The 19676-nt window shown below is 34.0% G+C and overlaps 1 protein-coding gene and 1 non-coding gene across 2 annotated transcripts in view; one reads left to right on the forward strand and one right to left on the reverse strand.

Annotated features, from left to right (window-relative positions):
• The window catches only part of LOC145246604 (cytochrome P450 27C1-like), a 171852-nt gene that overhangs the window by 124277 nt on the left and 27899 nt on the right, over window positions 1-19676 (reverse strand). The window lies entirely within an intron of this gene.
• On the forward strand, window positions 2905-3096 carry LOC145247015 (U2 spliceosomal RNA). The gene has a single exon (XR_013863208.1). It is a non-coding gene; the product is annotated as a U2 spliceosomal RNA (small nuclear RNA).

The raw sequence follows: 19676 nt of genomic DNA on the forward strand, positions 1-19676 counted from the left end.
ATGGGGATGCACACGACTGAAATAGTGCGGCTATACAAGCCATTATATATATATATATATATATATATATATATATATATATATATATATATATATATATATATATATTTAACAACATGCCATGAATGGATTAACTAAGATACTTACGGGCTTTAAAGGTGGGCAAATAAGATATATCTGTCTTACTTAAAAATGCTTGTTTTATTTTTGGTGTCTTTAAACCCCCACCCACTCTTTTTGCTGATGAGGAGACTTTGCTTTATAAAATCAAATGATAAAATTATTGTTCAAGATGTATTGTCTATCTCAATAAAAAAACATCGTTTCCGAAACGATCGTCAATTTATTGATTTTGTATGTATATATATATATATATATATATATATATATATATATATATATATATATATATATATATATATATATATTAGCTCTCCAAATTTCAAATATCAAGTTTTTGTCAGCTGGTCATTTATTACTTTTCAAATGGTATCCATTACAATATTGTTTTTGTATTGCGACTAACAAGTCTACAAAATTATGTTATTGCTGCATATTTAGTCACGTACTTATCACATATTTACCTTAAAAAAAACTTATAAAAACACCATTTTAGACAACTTACATGGTCCATATAACCGACACACTTCGAATTATTGGTGGACGAATGAGTCTTTAATCCTTTGGAATCGCGAGAGCGCTGCAATATTCCATGTAGCGTGTCTTGCAAAAATAGCCTGGCGATATTCATCTCTTTCCAAGCTTCAGACCACAGGCAGCACCTAGTATTACTAAATGGTCACCCATTTTAGTACTGATCCGGTTCAATGTCACTTAAATTAAAAACTAGTTGTGAAAAAAAGTCTCGTCAATCATTATTCGTCGTACAATATGCCGAATAAACGTTACTGTGGAACTGTTATACTTAGAGACCCTACGCTAGTAAGTAGAGATTATGTAAACTAGTATGAATTTCGGTGAGGTTCACATTAAGTACATGTCAGGACAACCTGGCGCCAAACGGAAACGGACCCAGCTCACCTATCGTGAGCGAAGCTAAGGGGTCAAGCGTTAGCTCTCTAGACAAAACACGCTAGAAGCAGGTGTCGATGATATTACATAAGAACATCACATGGTCAGGACAGGGCAAAGTTTAGAAGCAGTTCAAGGTAAAGAAGCGGCTAGACCATATGTGCCCGACAATGTATAAATTTCTTCAAGGCAGTTTGTTCGTTGACCATTTAAGATTAATTAAGTAAGAACGAACTAATTTTAGCCACACATTCTGAACAAATTAATTTTGGTCTCTCCCCTCGTGAACGAACTTTCTCTCTATAATAAAATCTTTGAAACACGTCCCCATTGTTACATACATGAGTTTTATTCTTATTTATTCAGCCAATCAACCGCCCCTAGACGACACAACTATACAGGACAGGGAACAGCCCTCATGGAAAGTGACTGCGCACGTATGTAAAAAAAATGACTTGAATTGATTTGTTCTTTGGTCGCTCACTGGCGATAACACACATGTGTACGCGTTTGTGTGAAAAGACTACGTGACTCCCTTCATTTAACGTTAGTTTGTGTTACGAAATATTACAGAACGCATTAAGGGATTGTGTAAAACCATTTGTATGAGATTATTATGTCCCAACTGGATTTCCCTGGAAACCAAAAATGTCCCTAAGAGCTAACCTAATATTGTGTTTCCATTTTATTTAATGAGATTGTCAGTTGAATGATGAACAGTATTATAAAAGGATTGAAAACAATGGGCGAGATGGGCAGAATTGGATTACTTAATAGAACAGCACGACATGTATTTGTTGAAATAAGTCTTGAAGACGATCATGATGCAATCTGCAAGAAAGCAGGGACATAGTTTCTCGTCTGGGAAATTCTTTAGGTGAAAAAAAAAAACAACTCTATAGATAGAAGTGCCGTTTCGTTTTCGGAGAATAGAGCAAAATAGTGAAGTTCTTTATAGTGCTAGTACTAGACGAGCTCTCGCTGCGAATGTTTTACGAAAAGGGAAAAGAGATTAGCGAATGCATCGGGCACCTGCCGTAAAAATAATGATATAGAGAAAAGCTAGCAACGCCTCTTTTGTGCAAAAAAAGATCCGTAGGAATAAGAAAAGATCTTTTTCTAAATTGCTAACTCTACTTTAGGTATGAAATAACACACAAAAGGGTTGACGTACCAAAATAGATAAAATATATTTCAGGTTGAATAGGAAGCTGTAAACGCCAGCCATATTAACAGTTTATGACTTGAATTACGAGGTAGATTATTAAAAATATATTTATTGTTAATTTTAGTTTGTTTAAACGGTAATGATCTTATGATTGTCTTCAATCTGGAAAAATACGAAGTTCAAAAGTTAAACTACAACTGAGAATTTTTGCATTTCATAAACTTACATTGATTATTATCTATAGTGATTGAAAAAAATGCTTATGACAACAACTGAAATTCTCCACTCTTTGAGATAGATGGCGGCATACTGAATATAAGCAATGGACAGTTGCAATCTGGAGATATCTAACATCTACTAAAGATACTAAAGATACTAAAGATACTAAACTAATACGTACAAGGCGTGTTTAAATCAATTCCCACTTTATTTATGCTGTTATATTCATTTATTTACGACCGAACGAATTAGTTCAATCAGGTTATAAAGGGTTAAACACATATTCAAGTAAGGGCAAAGGGCAACGATAAACGACGAGAGAAAGAGAGAGAGATAGAGAGAGGGACAGAGAGGAGATGGGATGAGAGAGTGTGAGGGAGACAGAAAAAGAGAATAATAAAGAAAAAATAATCACGTATACAAATTTCATTTTATGAGCAACGAGGAGCCCCCACCTTAATAAACTATAAGAAATTAAAGGAAATAAGGATTCCTTGGCCTTTTGGCTAGGAACAATGTGTAGTATCTGTTCTGATACTACACTTCACTTTTACTTTTCATCGGTCAATGGAGGAGAAATATTTCCTAACTGAGACAATTTTTATTTTGGTTCCTATCCAGAGTGCCACTTTTTGGACAGCTGGATTTCCACCCCCCCCATTAAAAATTAACCTTGTATCCCACTCCACTCTCGTGGGGAGGCAAGTAAATATATACGTTTTTGTTTAGACATAAAATAATCTTCTTAATAATTTTGTGACTTCCATCGGCTTTAATTGATGGGTACTCAGATACTTTATTTACAGATTTGGGAGAGAGGGAGAAAGAGTAAGAGACGGGGGAGTAAGGTAAGATAGAGAAATAGAAAAAAGAAGCAGAGAGAGAGAGAGACAGAGAGAGAGAAAGAGACTGGAATAACAAAAACACATGTTATGAAAATAAAATAAAACCAACAAACTGGGTGAACTTACAACAATTGTGTGAACCGAGCGCGTTGCATAGTCCCATCTTGCACATCAACACAAAAGTTGTATAAAAACTAGCGGAGGCACCCGGCATTGCCCGGTCGTAAAATACCCTTAAATACATTTTAATTCAGGCAGATTCCGTATTTAGTATTACGGAGCCAATTCTCTATTAAATAATGTATTGTACCTAATATATATACTAATTATAAATGGTTAAAAAATGAATTGGGTACTCATAGCTAAAATCGAAACAAAAATATTTAGCGCTCCATCCATGTTCCCTACTGTTTGAGCTATCAAAACATAGGCAGAAATATTAAAAATTAATCCACTATAAGCCATGAATGAATTTACGTATGCGCAAAATTAATAGAAATATATCGGCAAGTTGAAATAAACATTTTGCATTTCAACTTGCCGACATATTTCTGTGCGCGTGGATTTTATTTTTTAAAAACCATCCTTGTTGTATAATTATTATTTCCTGTTAATTTCAGTGTTATGTGACCAATAGTTTAAGAGTTTATAGGTTAAATATTTTCACACAGACAAACACTATACATACACCAACTGTTTTATATATAATAATAATAATAATAATAATAAGAAGAAGAAGAAGAAGAAGATGATGATGATGATGATGATGATGAATAACCCCTTTTTGATTATTTCCATAAATATCAAAACGCGATACAAAAATATATCTACACCTTACTAATATGGCGGAGAGTACAGATGGTTTGCCCAAAAAGCAAGGTGGATTAAAAAATACGTTTCAGCTTTCTTAACTGCATAAATTTCGTTTAACTTAATTTAGGTTTTTGTATAGCCTATTACCACCACCACCACCACCACCACCACCACCACCGAAAGAGTAGGCCGGTGAACATGACAGCGTAACCTCACTTCCTGATCAACTTGTACGTATAGAAAGTTTCCGGTATTCAACTACGTGGTCACGCTAACAGGGATGAAAAAATATGGCTACCGATTTTGTTACCGATCGTTCAAGTGTACCAATATGTATTAGCGATTGCCCTTGTATGTTCTAAAGAGAAAGAACAATTCGCCATTTGGATAATAATTATTATTGCACATTGGGATAATTTTGATCTAACAAAATATTGTAAGTAAACTAGTTTTTGAACTTTTATTTCTATCGGAGAAAGTCGAATATTTCATTTTTTTTTTTTTACTGCAAAACAAACAATTTTTATATATTTTTCAGTCCGTTCTTTTAATAATAAATAAAACTTTTCACTGAGTATTTCCAAATATTTTAAACTTAGCATTTTTCACGGCAGTATTTTTTTTTTTACGATCGGTGAATTTTCAATATTTTAGTACCGGGCGTAATTTATTTCTTTGAAATATATTTAAAACTTCAATTTGTTTACTGTTGTTTTTTATAATAACATTTTAACCGTAAATAATTTACATGACGGGTTTGTTTTACTATACACATAGATTCGAAAAAGTTGTCAAAAAAACAAATATATAAAAAATAAATGTTATCAAAGGCAAGATAAGTTTCTTTTTTACCAAAGTGGATAAATTTTTAGTGTTTTTATTTAATGTAAAGTGTTTATTCGGCTCGAAAAACATATAGTATTTAACGATGTATATGAAAAATGCAAATGGCGGCATGCTTGCTGTTGCACACAGTAAGTTTGGGAAAACGAGTTTAAACAAAAAAATTATACAACATACTGTTAGAAACTCGCTCAATATAGGTTACCATGACATAGGCGGACATATATTCGGTGGGTTTGTAACAGTATTTTGTATAATTTGTTTGTTTGAGCTCATTTTCCCAAACTTTACGAGTTCACTAGCGAGCATGCCGACATTTTTCTTTTTAAAATATATCGATAAACATTGTACGATTTTCGAAGCGATTACACGTTTTAAAGTGAGTAAACGCTAAAAACCTTTCCAGTTAGGTAGAAAAGTAACTTATCTTGCCTTTGATAACATTTATTTGGTATATATTTGATTTTGACCACTTTTTCGAATCTATGTGCATAATAAGACAAACCCTTAAAACATATCCAGTTAGGAAGAAAAGTAACTTATCTTGCCTTTGATAACATTTATTTTTTATATATTTGTTTTTTCACAACTTTTTCGAATCTATTTGCACAGTAATACAAACCCAAATTTTAATTAAACTTGAAAATAATATTTAAAATACACGTGTGTACACTGCACAAGCACCTTTATTATTATCATAATAATAATAGTAATAATAATAAAATCTGGTGTAGATGACATCGACTAGCGCCACACCAACTAGTTGTGAAGGGTCAGGGAGGATGGAAAGACCGAGATGGGAGAGTACTAACCAAATCTCCGCTGGAAGTGTGCAGTTCAAATATGGTACCTTGGGGAGGAATTTTGTCACCCAAACCCCAGGAAACACCAATGGCCGATGCCAACGAGAAATCAATGACAACGGCTGTTGCGATAACATGCAATCATCTGCACTAGTGGTCAAGAAGTAGAGACATTAGAAATCTGGGACGACTTGTTGTCACTTGGTCTCCAGGGAACACCACAGGTTACTGCCAGTGAGCGATCACTGATGATGGCCTGTGAGACAACTAATACGCTACACATTTTGATGAAAAACGTGGAAAAAATGGACATAGAAGAACAGAAAACCAAAACATTAAATATAATTTCTGTATTTAAAGTAATGGTTATTTAAATATTTCAACATATAATATTGTGGGCAAAATCCAGCTTCCCAATAAGGGGCACTCTGGATAAGAACAAAAATAATCTCAGTCATGAACGATTTCTCCTCCACCGACCGAGGACAGAAAAGGTAAAGTGTAGCGTCAAAACAGATACTACACTGTGATCTTGTTCCGAAGGCCAAAAATATTTGTGTTTAATGTTTCTTTAATTATTTGTTCCTTAAATTCATAATTCGGTTTTATCAGTCGTAAATTGTATATTGCTTTAAAATTACTTAATTTTATATAGATAATATTTATATTTTATATTGAATAAATTCAGTTTAAGTATTAATCGAACTGTGTTCCTTTTCCTTTTAAAAAATGTTTTATTGCTCTTTTTCAAATGGTCCTAATATAGTACTGACAAATCTTACCTACATTGCATGCAGACATTTTTCAGTAAACAGGCCTTCTTCTTACTCTCGGTGGTCGTGCTGTTACTCCAGTGTTACATTATATTCTTTGTCCGAAAAAGAAAAGCCCAAACTAAAAATTAGGTTGTACCCTGTAAGGCGATTTTTTTAATTTTATAATTTAGAGTAGGGGATCAGTTTCATGTATGAATATAATAAAAATTATAACTGATATCCAAGCCATTCTAGCGTTGTAGAGCACCTAACAAAGTATTTTAGCACTAAAATTAATTAGATGCTAATTAGAGTTGATGCTACTAAAACTAATTTTTTATCTTTAGGAGGCCTTAATTTTGGAACGCTCTTCGTATATATAATAACGTAGTCTTCATTCTTTTCAAATCTCTATTATTATATAAAATTCACTTTTGTGTGGGTGTGTATGAGTTCCTTCCTCATATGTTCCGAAATGGCTGAGTCTATCTTTTGCATATTTCATTCAGAGATAATTTATATGTCTGGCAGTGTTCTTGGATATTTTTCTACAGAAATTCATCCGATAAGTATCGAAAATCGAAAAAAAATTCGATCTTGAAAATAGTTTTTCTCTCTTATAGATAATAATAATAATAATAATAATAATAATAATAGTAATAATAATAATAATAATTTTTACAGGGGAATATTTTACGTTACACTGTCAACAAAGATAATAAAATTTCAGCAGATCATTTCCTCTAAGAAAAAACGATATAGCTTATTGGTAGAGAATTCGACTAAAGATCGAATGATCCCCTGTTCAGACCTGAGTGTACCTCACCATTTTATTTTATTTTTTTTTTTATTAATGAGTTTAATTTACGACAAAAGAAGAGTTTTTTTGTCTTTTATGTTTTTTTTATTACTCATGTTCATCCCTAACTAGGCATATCGGCTTGATAAAGGGCTACTATTTGCGACCATGCACAAGAAAGATTAATAAGATGTACATTTAAACTTCTGCATATGAGTACAGCTAGGGAAGTAGGTAGCAGGAAGGGAATTCCAAAGTTTAACTGTTTAAGGAAATAAACTATTAGAGTAGAAAGCTTTCTGGTATTTAGGGGCCTCAACAGTGAAATGGTGTGATTTTGTTGCTATGCGGATTTCTGGCATACATACGTCGAGGAGACACAAGTGCAACGAGTTCCTCAGAGCACATTCCATTAAAATACTTGTAAAACAGGCAGAAAGATGCAACATTGCGGCGATGGGACAGGGGTTGGGGCTTTGTTGACAAAGTGGAACCTATCAGATTGAAAACTTTGTTTGAACTCTATCCAAGAGGGAGAGACTAGTGGTAGATGCATCAGTCCAGATGTGGCCATAATACTCTATGTATGGGCAAATAGTGTCGTTGAGGAGGTACAGGATACTCTTAGATGTGAGAAGTCTTCTAGCACGATAGAAGGAACCCACCTTCTTTGCAGCAGTCTTGGAAATGTTCTCAATGCATTTGTTCTATTTCATAATGCCCGTGAACGTAAGGCCGAGGAGTTTGAAGGAAGAATTCTCAGGTAACTTGTTATTTGTCATGGATATTGGTAGTCGGAGAGGAATCTTGTAATTGTTAAATGATAGCAGCGTGATCTTACTAGCATTAAATGTTACCATCCATTTGTAACCCCATTCCACTACGGCCTGCAAGTCATTTTCTGATCACTGCAAATCATTTCTTCGTTTGAATATTTTAAAAGTAAACATTAATCAAAAGTAACTTTTCCAGAACATTCATCGTCAAGCCCAAATATCAGCTGACGTGATATTATAAACAAACACAGACACAATTTGGTGAACGATATTATCATTAATATTTTAAAATTCTATTGCAAATTAGTCCACCGGGTAAAAACGTATTGTACGATTGGGCTGCCATCTAGTAGTACATATAGTAAGTTGCAATTAATTGCTATAGGGTCGGTCTTATATAAAACAGACAGTCTTACAGATTTTACCTCGATCAGTATCATTTGCCTAAAAAAATGAAGAGTTGACCAATTTCAGAAGAAACTATCAGGCTGCTCAACAGTTCATCCATTACGTGGTCGGACGTCATTTCACGTACGCTAATTAAGTGATTAAGTGAGTATTGAACCTCGCCCATGGGTCTCCCGTCTTACTTACTGATGATAAATGTGCTTTCACTCGGCCATCTTATAAAGCGCCTAATATCTCCAAATGGTCACCCATTTGGTATTGGCCAGGCTCATCGTTGCTTAAATTCAGTAATCATACGAGAACCAATGTGTCAACATGATTATACCGCATATATATATATATATATATATATATATATATATATATATATATATATACATACATACATACATACATACATATATATACATACATATACATACATTATATATATATATGGCAATTAAGCTACACAGAATATATACGTTTCATTCTCATGAGAATTCGTCAGGCTTAAGAAAAAGCCTGACGAATTCTGAGTAGCTTAATTGCCATATATATTTTCATAGTTTACTACCTAGCTCTACCTATGTATTGAGCAATGTTGAAGTAAATACTGAAAAATTAACGCATAAAATTAAATTTTCGTATATTAATTTATGTGATTAAATGAAGTAATCATATATATATGTATATGTGTGTGTGTGTGTGTGTGTGTACAGTGTATGTTAGGTTTTTGCAACTTTTGCGGGGAAGTGTTGACATCCTCCTAAATACAGCGCTTGGAATTCCCAAATTGGTCACCCATTTAGTTCTGATCAGGCTCAATGTTACTTAACTTCGGTTATCTAACGAGAACCACTGCGTAAACGTGATTACGCCTTATCAGAGGCAATTAGTTCAGGAGATATTTGAACCTACTTAATCTTATATATATATATATATATATATATATATATATATATATATATATATATATATCAACAATTGTTGATGGCTACACTCTTTTAAATATATATATATATATATATATATATATATATATATATATATATATATATATATATATATATATATATATATATATAAATGAATGTTTTTAATCCAAAATTTTTATATATTAAAATATATAAAAATTCGGTAATGTTCATGTACGAATAAAAAGGTAAATTCAAAATTAATTGACTCAATTAATTAAGCTTCATGATTATCAGTTTTCATAATTGAGCATGCAAATAATATTTTCACATAATCAAGACAATAAAATTTAAAAAATGAGAGCATCATATTATGTATTTTTATATTCATCACAATTGTTTCGTGACCATTCAGACAATTTCAAACATTATGTCATTCAAAAATGTTCCAAAATAGCCACTCTTCAGACGGCGAAATACACTTTCTATACATATGTGGACATAGTTCTAATCTCAATTTAAGAGTGCCAGCAGTTGGACGTACCTTCACCCAACTCTTCTATGCTTTTTTGTTTTGAAAATATTTTGAATCAAGTCTCTCCTTGCTGTTATTTCAGATCATTTCAGTCACAGCAGAAAGTTTTAGTCTCTTCTCCACCAAGGCCAGATGTTGTGGGGAAATAACAGATATATTGTAATTCATATGAAAAACTAGGAAAACAATTTACTATAATTGAAACATTGTATGGCTGTACAAAAAGTGCCAAAAATATAAAGATATTGATGCTGGACGATCCCCTTAAGGTGCGACCTTACGGGCAAATGTCACATAGCCCACTACACAATTCAGGTTATTCCAACGAGCTGTCATTTGTTAAATCCTGATCAATAGTCGCTGGGATTTGGAACTTATAAATTACTAAAAAGTGGCATATCTATCTATCTATCTATCTATCTATCTATCTATCTATCTATCTATCTATCTATCTATCTATATATATATATATATATATATATATATATATATATATGTATGGGACGAATCTACATGAAAATTTGTAGTTTTTTGAAGATTATAATACTATTCTATGGTTAAAATTTTATGAAAATTGGTATAAAAGAATCGATATTTTCAAACCAATAAAATTTGCCAAATTGTCCAAATTTGCCTACATTTATATAAATAGTGTCCTGCAGAACAGCTTCAGTTTCGCTGCTTGGGTTGTCTGTCCTGTGGCCTTTCCAGGCCACCAACACACACACACACACACACACACACACACACACACACACACACACACACACACACACACACACACACACATATAATGTATAAGAGACAGAAAGAAAAAAGAAAGAAAGAAAGAAAGAGAGAGGCAGAGAGAAAGAGAAAGAGAAAGAGAAAGAGAAAGAGAGACAGCCAAGATGTCTGTATATGTATCTGTTAGTGTTGGGACGATTAATCGGAATCGGGAATCGGGAAAATCGGAACTTTTGCGAGTATCGGAATCTGTATTTCCCATACCAAAAACGATTCTTTCAAGTGTCCTTTTTATTTGAATTTGATTCAAACAAAATCTTTCACTGTTGACAGTAATAATAAAATAATGTTTATTTATTATAACATACCAGTGAGGCTAAAATCTATAGATCATTCACCACAAGTGTATTTTACGTATGGAAATATATTTGCATATTTAACATGTTTTTTTTTATACGGTAATCGGGGAAACTAACAAATCTATATCTAGAGATTTATAAAGAATCGGAAGCAAAATCGGTAATTGTATCGGAATCGGAAATTTAGTACGGAATCAGTAATTGTATCGGAATCGGGAAATATACTGGAATCGTACCATCATTAGTATTAGGTTTTCTTTATTTACTTTTCTCCCCACAAGAGCAGGGTTAAATACGAATTTGTTTTTTGACATGGTAAACATTCAGTTTCCCTAAAAAGGGGGGGCACCTCTGTATTAAACACAAATGGATACTACACTTTGAATCATTTATTTCTATAGTGACGAAGTGTAGCGAGTAAGAGTCAATTTGGTTATCCTCTGTTTATCCAACTGTTTATCCAACATGCATTATGGCCCATTCGACCATTCACCGTTTCTTTCATTTGCGCAACACTTTCTTTTCAGCTGTCACCACAATACTGCATCTACTCTATGGACTATCATACGAAAAATCCCCTTAATGGATTGAATAAGAATTTTGTTCATAAGTGATACATGCATATATATATATATATATATATATATATATATATATATATATATATATATATATATATATATATATATGTCTCTCTCTCTCTCTATATATATATATGTCTATATATATATATGTCTCTCTCTCTATATATATATATGTCTATATATATATGTCTCTCACTCTCTCTCTATATATATGTCTATATTATATATGTGTGTGTCTCTCTCTCTCTATATATATGTCTATATATCTATATCTATATCTATCTATCTATCTATATATATATATATGGTGATGGTGGTGGTGGTTGTCACTTCTTGACAGAAGAAGACCATCTTTCCCTTACTTTATTGTTGATTACTCATTCATTTTCATTTATTTTTGAAATATCTTTTTTTTTCTTTTCTTTTTATTAAATTATATACACATATATACACTTATAAACACATACATATATACATGTGGAGATGTGATCAAGATGCATCAATTCCTATTTTCTATTTTATTATATATATATGTGTATGTGTGTATGTCTGTGTCTGTGTGTATCTGTATGAGTGTGTGTATACACATACATACCCATGTCTATACACGTGTACATACACACGTATCTGTATACGTATACATACATATATCTATATGTGTGTGTGTGTGTGTGTATAAATGTACATACATGTCTATATGCGTAAATATACATATACATATATATGTATAGGTCTATATACGTAAATACACGTATACATCTACACACACACACACACACACTTTTCTCCTAATCACAGAACTGGAGAAATGCACACAACAGTTAATGGTTGTTAATGGTTAAGAGAGAGAGAGAGAGAGAGAGAGAGAGAGAGAGAGAGAGAGAGAGAGAGAGAGAGAGAGAGAGAGAGAGAGAGAGAGAGAGAGAGAGAGAGAGATTGGGATATCAGCAGGTTCCTTCGGATGTTTCAGCATGGTTTGAAATGATTACTTTTTGTTTTTGGTCCCGATATATTACTTATTGAGATTCTGTATTTGTTTGAAATCGAAATGACACAACAATACTATCATTTGTCGATGCTCAATTCAGATGGTAGTGTAATATTTATTCTATTGTCATCCGCCTAGACAAACCCTTCTCCTTCGGGCTAGAGGGGGGTGGGGGTGCAGTCCAGTATATATTCGTTCGTCATACTATCACGTCAAGCATAGCCTACTTTAAGGCGGGTAAAGGGTTGTCTTTTCCATCGGTAGTTGGGATATACTAGCAAAAAGTACGGTGCTTATTGAAATTGGCACTTATGGCGGAAATTAAAAGTAAAGAAAGTGCAGACAAGTCTGTATTATATGCGTACCACTACCGAACGAGGATGAAATATTCCAAAAATCACGCAATTTGATCAAGTAGTTATTTTATATGATTCAAGAAAATCACATTTTACGACTAAACGACTAGAAGAAGGTTTTTTTCGTAAGCCATGATTAAATCAAATGAAATAAAAAAAAAATGGAGGGGGACAACATAAATCGAAGCAGCGAGGTGAAACATCAGCCTTACGTTCAATACAGCTTAGTAGTAAAATCGCTAAAAATCGTAAATTTTAGTTTTCTTAGTTTTAAATAAAACTACTTGATTGATTTACGTAATTTTTGGAATACAACGAGTATGTACATCATACAAACTTTTTCTGTATTTTCTTTACTTTTAATTGCCCCATGAGTGCTAATCCGAATAAGCACCAAAATTATGTCTAATGATGGGTTATTTTCTTCAAATAGCATTGTAATGTTTGTGGTCATTTAGCCATTTAAAAAAAAAAACATTTTTGCAAACAAATGTTTTTGTTTTTGGTAAGGAATTGTTAGAAGAAAACACAAAATTTGTATCACTTAATTATTGGAGGACTCTGCTAGTATCATAAATTTGTGGGATGTGGGACGTAAGTCCTATACGTCAACACTGCCCGGGGTCCTACGACGAATAAAGCAGCCTTATGCCGTGATGAGTCACCGTTAATAAAAGGGGCTTATAAAGCTGTTTAAGTCGGCGTTGCTTTTTTTTTTTCAAAATACAAAAAGTTTCCACACCTTATCAGATTTTTTTTTCGCGCCAATTTGCGACACATGCGTGTGTGTGTGTGTGTGTGTGTGTGTGTGTGTGTGTGCTATATTTGGATATACTACTACGACTACTACACATACTAGTAATACTACTATTATTTGTACTCCTCTTATGGTTCTTACCAATTCCAACGCTACGACCTGCTGCTGCTGCTTCTGTTGCTTCTACTCGTTGTCATACGATAACTTTAAGAAGAGAGGCCGCTTGACAGAGGAACGCAGTTAACATTAATGGATTAAACTGCGGATGATGGGCATCACAGTGTTGGTAGGTAGAGCAATGGTGAAGGAGAATCGAGCGATGTGCTCTACGCTACGGTAAGCGGACCTTTTGCCCAACGGACATTTTGGCCAATAGATGAACTGATGAAATTTCTCAATGAAATAGTTGGTCCTTAGAATTCGACTTAATTAAAATATATATATATATAAAATGAATAAAAAAATACAGATCTACGTAATATAATGTACGTATCCGTTACCGATAGAAGATGTCATATTCGAAAAATCACGTAAACTGATAAAATATTTGTGTTTTTTTTTAACTAAGAAAATCACTTTTTATTACGAAGCGAAACGACAAACGTTACTTTTTGATTCATCTTTTAAAATATCTTATAAACTAGCAGGCCACCCGGTGTTGCCCGGTGGTAAAATAAGCATAAATAGTATATTTTAATTAATATAAAAACTGTGACATGTGCATGCGAGCATTGTTTTTTCTAAACCGTTCACTTCTTGTAAGTAAAAAAATAAAATAAAATCGAGATGAAATCGAAACCAAAACCTAAAGACTCAAGTACGATAGCCATTTAATCAGGGTGACACGTTAATAAAAGTCACCGTTTATCAAGCCCCGAAGGCAACTCGAGGATAAAAGTTAATGAATGTAAGGTGGTAGTGAAGTAATCCTTACTGATATAAATTGGGCGGAATTTGTTCATTTATGAGGACGACCTAACACAAATTTGTTTACATTAGATTCGAAAGCTACCGTGTTGTATTCAGCCAGGAAGCATGCCAGCAGAACAGTCTTCAAAGGCGGGTGGTTCTAGAAAAGAAGCTCTGTTCATGGAATCTGCGTCTACATTTAGGCACAGATAGGGAGTGAGGAAAATCATATATAGTGGTTGTAGCTAGCCGAGTGTTTTTTTGTGAAAATTTGGCAAGCAGGAAGCATAGATTGGAGTTCAGACGAGCACTTGCCATGAAAATAGCGATAGAGCAGAGACAGGCTGGCGACGTCTCTTCTGTGGGAAAGAGGTCGCAGGGAAGAAAAAAGGGCATCACCTATTAGGTTTCGAAGTCGGTTTTGAACTCTATCAAGGCAAGATAGGGTTGCCGAGCAGCCCCTGCCTAAATGTGGCATCAGTACTCCATCTTAGGGCGCACCTGGCTCTTATACAGATAGAGGATTGCATTGAGAGTGAAATACTGGAGCAGTAGAGTGATCCAACCATCTTTCTATCGATCTTGGCAACTGTTTTGATGTATGTGTTCCATTTCAGATCAGGACATAAGGAATCTGTAATGTGAACTATTCATGCTCATTTATGAAACAGTTAGTAAATGTAAAAACCGATGACTTCCACGTATGAATTTTTCAATTTTGACCCCTTATCAGCCCGTTTATCCGGATGAAAACAGAGTAAAAAAATTCCACATGTCTGGATATACTATATACCAAGTCTGTACATCAAAAATTCGTTATGTATATAGGTTGAGAAGTGTCCTTTTACATACACATTCTCACTTTTATACATGCAAAGATAAGGGTTAGACAACTCAATTCAAACTTTCGAGATAAAAATCAGCCTTGAAATGTTACCAATAAAATCGCTGAAACTCGTAAATTCTGATTATTTATTAGTTAAAAAAAACTATTTGGCCAATTTACGTGACTTTTGAAATGTGACATTTTCACTCGATGGCGAGCATGTATGTCATAAAGCTTTATCTGTATTTTTTTTTATCAATTAAAATTCTAAATAAGTACAAAATAGTTTTTATTCGTCAAAGTTGATGCTTTATATTTAAAATAAAATCGTTCTTTTTTTTGTTTTTAGGAATTTTTTTTTCAGGAAAAAAAAATGTGTAGAAAATTTAATTTGAACAAAATTTAATTTGAAGAACATCTAATTTGAAGGTTGCGATAGTCAATTTCCTATACTGTTTTGGATGGCGGGAACACATGTTATCATTTTATTTTTCGGAAGAAGGTTTAATTTGCCATTAAAATTTACCGCAGATTGTTTTATTTAGATAGTTTTTAAACAATCTTGTAGTATACTTAACAATCAAGGAATAAAATAACAACAAAATATACAGCAAGTAACTTATAACAAACGCATTAAAATTTAATTTCCTGTCGACCTATATACTTCAAACATCTTGAAACAGTTTTCAAGATGTGTTTTGTTTTCCAAATTAGATTTTTTTTTTTCAAAATTAGATTTCTCTCCAAAAAAAAAAAAAAAATTTTTTTTTTTAATTAGATTTCGTTCCAAACATTTTTTCAACACATGGGAAAGAAAATATCCGATGTTACTAGTAAATCAATGTCGTCTTTTTTCGTATTTAAAAAAAACAAACTCATCGCTAAAACAGCAATAATACAGGGTGGAACGATAAAATTGTCGCGATAGAAAAGACGACAATTCCATTTCCGTTTGATGAAAACCGGTTTTCGTTTTTGTTGAAGACCATCTATTAGTTGGCCAGTTGTGTACAAATCCCAAAGCCATAGGAGTCTTTATCATGTGTGAGAGTGACACACTGTTCAACGAGCGAGATCAGAGATGCGCCACTGTACAAGTCATGCTCGTCACCGATCCAAATTATGACAACAGGACCATTGCTAGCACCTCCAAAATACATCGCTGAATTACCACGAATTACAGAGACGTGACAGGATGATGACAACAATTTTCTGCCACGGTTATGGTCTTTGGTGTGGTTTCAATTGAAGGTCTCATCATGTTACCTCACATCTTCGAAGTCAGCATGGAAGCCAACACCAAAGTGTACCTGGATTTGCTGAAGAGTGTAGTGATCACCTGGTGCAATCAGGTGGCCGCTGGCAAACACTGTGTGTGGAAACAAGACTTGGCGCCGGCCCGCAAGTCTAAAGACACCCAAGCTTTGATTCAGAAGGAGTGCTACGACTTTGTACCCTTCTCTCACTGCCCCTCCCTCTTCCCCCGAACTTAACCAGCTGGGCTACTTCTTTTGTTGATCATACGTCGAGAACATCACCAAGGTAACCTCCCACAACACCAAAGCCATCCGTCGAGTATTCGCTGAGCTTCCGCCAGCGCTTGTGGGAAAGGCATGCTCTTAGTTCCGGACCCGTATTGAGGCGGTGATTGCGACTACATTGAATAGATGTCACTTCTACTACATAATCAAGTTACATGACTTGATGTTTTCAATAAAAGTTTTCAAAAGCTGCAGCGATGTTTTCTTTATAGCGACACTTTTATCGTTCCATCCTGTAAAATCTTGCAAACAGTTTCCACACTTTAAATGCATACAGTCGGTAGGGAATTAAATTTAAATGCATTTGATGAAAGTTATTAGTTGCTATTAAAAAAATCACTTTGCATTTTTCGGTTGTTAATTAGACTGTACAATTACCCGTTTTTCTTCGCGCTGGAGAAATAGTTTGTCAATATACTACACTGTTCTAACAGTATGAGTCAAGCTAGTATTGTCCTGAATTTCACATGTGAATTCTTGATAAAAAAAAATGCATCACGTGATCGTTAGCGATCGAAATACAAAGTTTAATAAAAGCGTTTATGTCACACGCCGGGCACTTACTTCTGTTACGCTACACATAATAAATACATAAGCGGTCACCAATTGAAAAAGTCATACCTGAAGAGTATGGAAGTGGGCCATAAATAAACTTTGTTGTATCCGAATCACGTCGGACTCACAATTGAAGAGGATATGACATTATCAAAAGAAGAAATGACAAAGTATCCATATTAAATGAATTAATTTTATGGAAATCGCTCCAGACAAGGCATGAAGCCACTTGATGCAAGGAGCTAAAAATACTAGGTCAAGGCCAAAAACTTGCCAACGATAAATGTTGAATAGAATAGATTCCGACAGAGAATACACAATTCTTCCCTCTTTATCAGAAACATAGCTCATGGAATGTTAGAACTAAAGGACCTTGATAAGTGGTGATCACTGTGTAAAAAAAAAATGTACATGTGTGTCTTAGCAGAGTTATAGTTTGTTATTACGACAGCGACCGTGCAAACTTGTATATCGAAGTGTTCGGGTGTTAGTGCCTGTATACTGGCACGGTTTAGTGCGATCCAAAATCCAAGAATCCCTTAACCTTCGGGAGTCGTTGGAGGCGGGGGGGGGGGGAGTCGCTGCATTATTTTAGTCTGCATGTCTTGGGCAAAAATAGCCTAGCGGTGTCTACTATTCTCCATGTTCCAGAGCACATCAAACATCTGGTCTTATCAAATGATCACCCATTTTAGAACTGGTCAGTCTCAACATCGCTTAACTTAGCTGATCTAACGGGAACCTGTGTGTCACATGATTATGCCAGATATATTGTTTAGTAAAGTGTGAAAATCTCACGTCCGCCTGTCGAAGCTCGCCCGGCTAAACATTTGATTGGCTATGAAAAATTAGGTAAAAGAGGAAGAAGAGCTGTTATAGTACTCGCTGAAATTTTATGATTGTCTAAAAGAAACTGCTTATAAGAGATTTTGATCAGTGAAGAATAAAAACGTAAAAACAATATTCACTGCCGCTGCTACACCGCTTCCAAGGGCCTTATAACTCTCACTTCCGGCTATTTTGTCAATTAGTCGTCACATTCCACGAGCGATATTTTTTTAGTTTCCATTTACTAATTAATTACCTCTTACCAAAGCCAAAATCCACTCGTGTATAAGGATTACTGTGATGGAATACTTGTGAAAGATGAAGAGTATTGATAGTTATTCGTATTATTTGGATTCTTCAAACTATTCGCTCCCATCTTGAATGTCATTTTCACAACGTTTCAGTCGATGTTACCTCTTATCTTCTTCAGGTGTATCTTTAAAACTCGGGAATTTTTCTTTTGAACTTTGGATACAACATTTTAAAAAGCCGTTCAACTCCTGCGGACGTTAATCGATGATAATGATGGTGATGATGATAATGATGGTGATGATGATAATCATGGTGATAATGATAATGATGGTGATGATAATAATGATGGTGATGATGATAATCATGGTGATAATGATAATGATGGTGATGATAATAATGATGGTGATGATGATAATGTTTAAAAGTGTTTTCTTTTGTTGTCAGTAACTAAATTGTTGGATAACGCATCACTTTACGTATTATTTAGATTCTTCGGACTATTGTTCTCATGTAGGTTGATATTTTCACAACATTTCAGCCGATGTAACCTCCGACTTTCTTTAGGTTATCTTGTTGAACTCAGGAATCTTTCTATCGAACTGAAGAATCTACAAGGAATTTTGAACAGAATCCTTTATCTAATCCATGAGGGAAGCATGCTCTCATTCCGTCAGCCATGACTGGGTTGAAGTCCTAAGTACATCGCAATTGTATTTTGAGTGTCGCCCGCACTGAGGATTGAACCTTCAACTCCCAGAAGATTGTAACTTTGCAAATGGATTTCACCTGCTGAGGGCCGGAGGTTACATCGACCTAAATGCCGTGAACATAAACTTACGGTGGGAACACTATTCCAAAGAATCCAAATAATGCGAATAATCAATCTTCATCTTAAAAATTCAAAAAGATAATGATTAATCGGATGAAGTTGGATTAATTGTAAGAATGGTTTGTTAATGAAATCTGTTGGCATTTAATATGAAAGTTTCTGATAAAGGGGAAACACCTGATGTCTTCTATGTGGACTGTCGTTTCAAGGGTACATGGTGATTTATAACCATCTCATTATATTTATCATCATTCAGCTGTCAATATATATACAT

This window comes from Euprymna scolopes, chromosome 24, assembly GCF_053919585.1.
Source record: "Euprymna scolopes isolate OS-2025 chromosome 24, ASM5391958v1, whole genome shotgun sequence".
In the NCBI taxonomy this organism is placed as follows: domain Eukaryota; kingdom Metazoa; phylum Mollusca; class Cephalopoda; order Sepiida; family Sepiolidae; genus Euprymna; species Euprymna scolopes.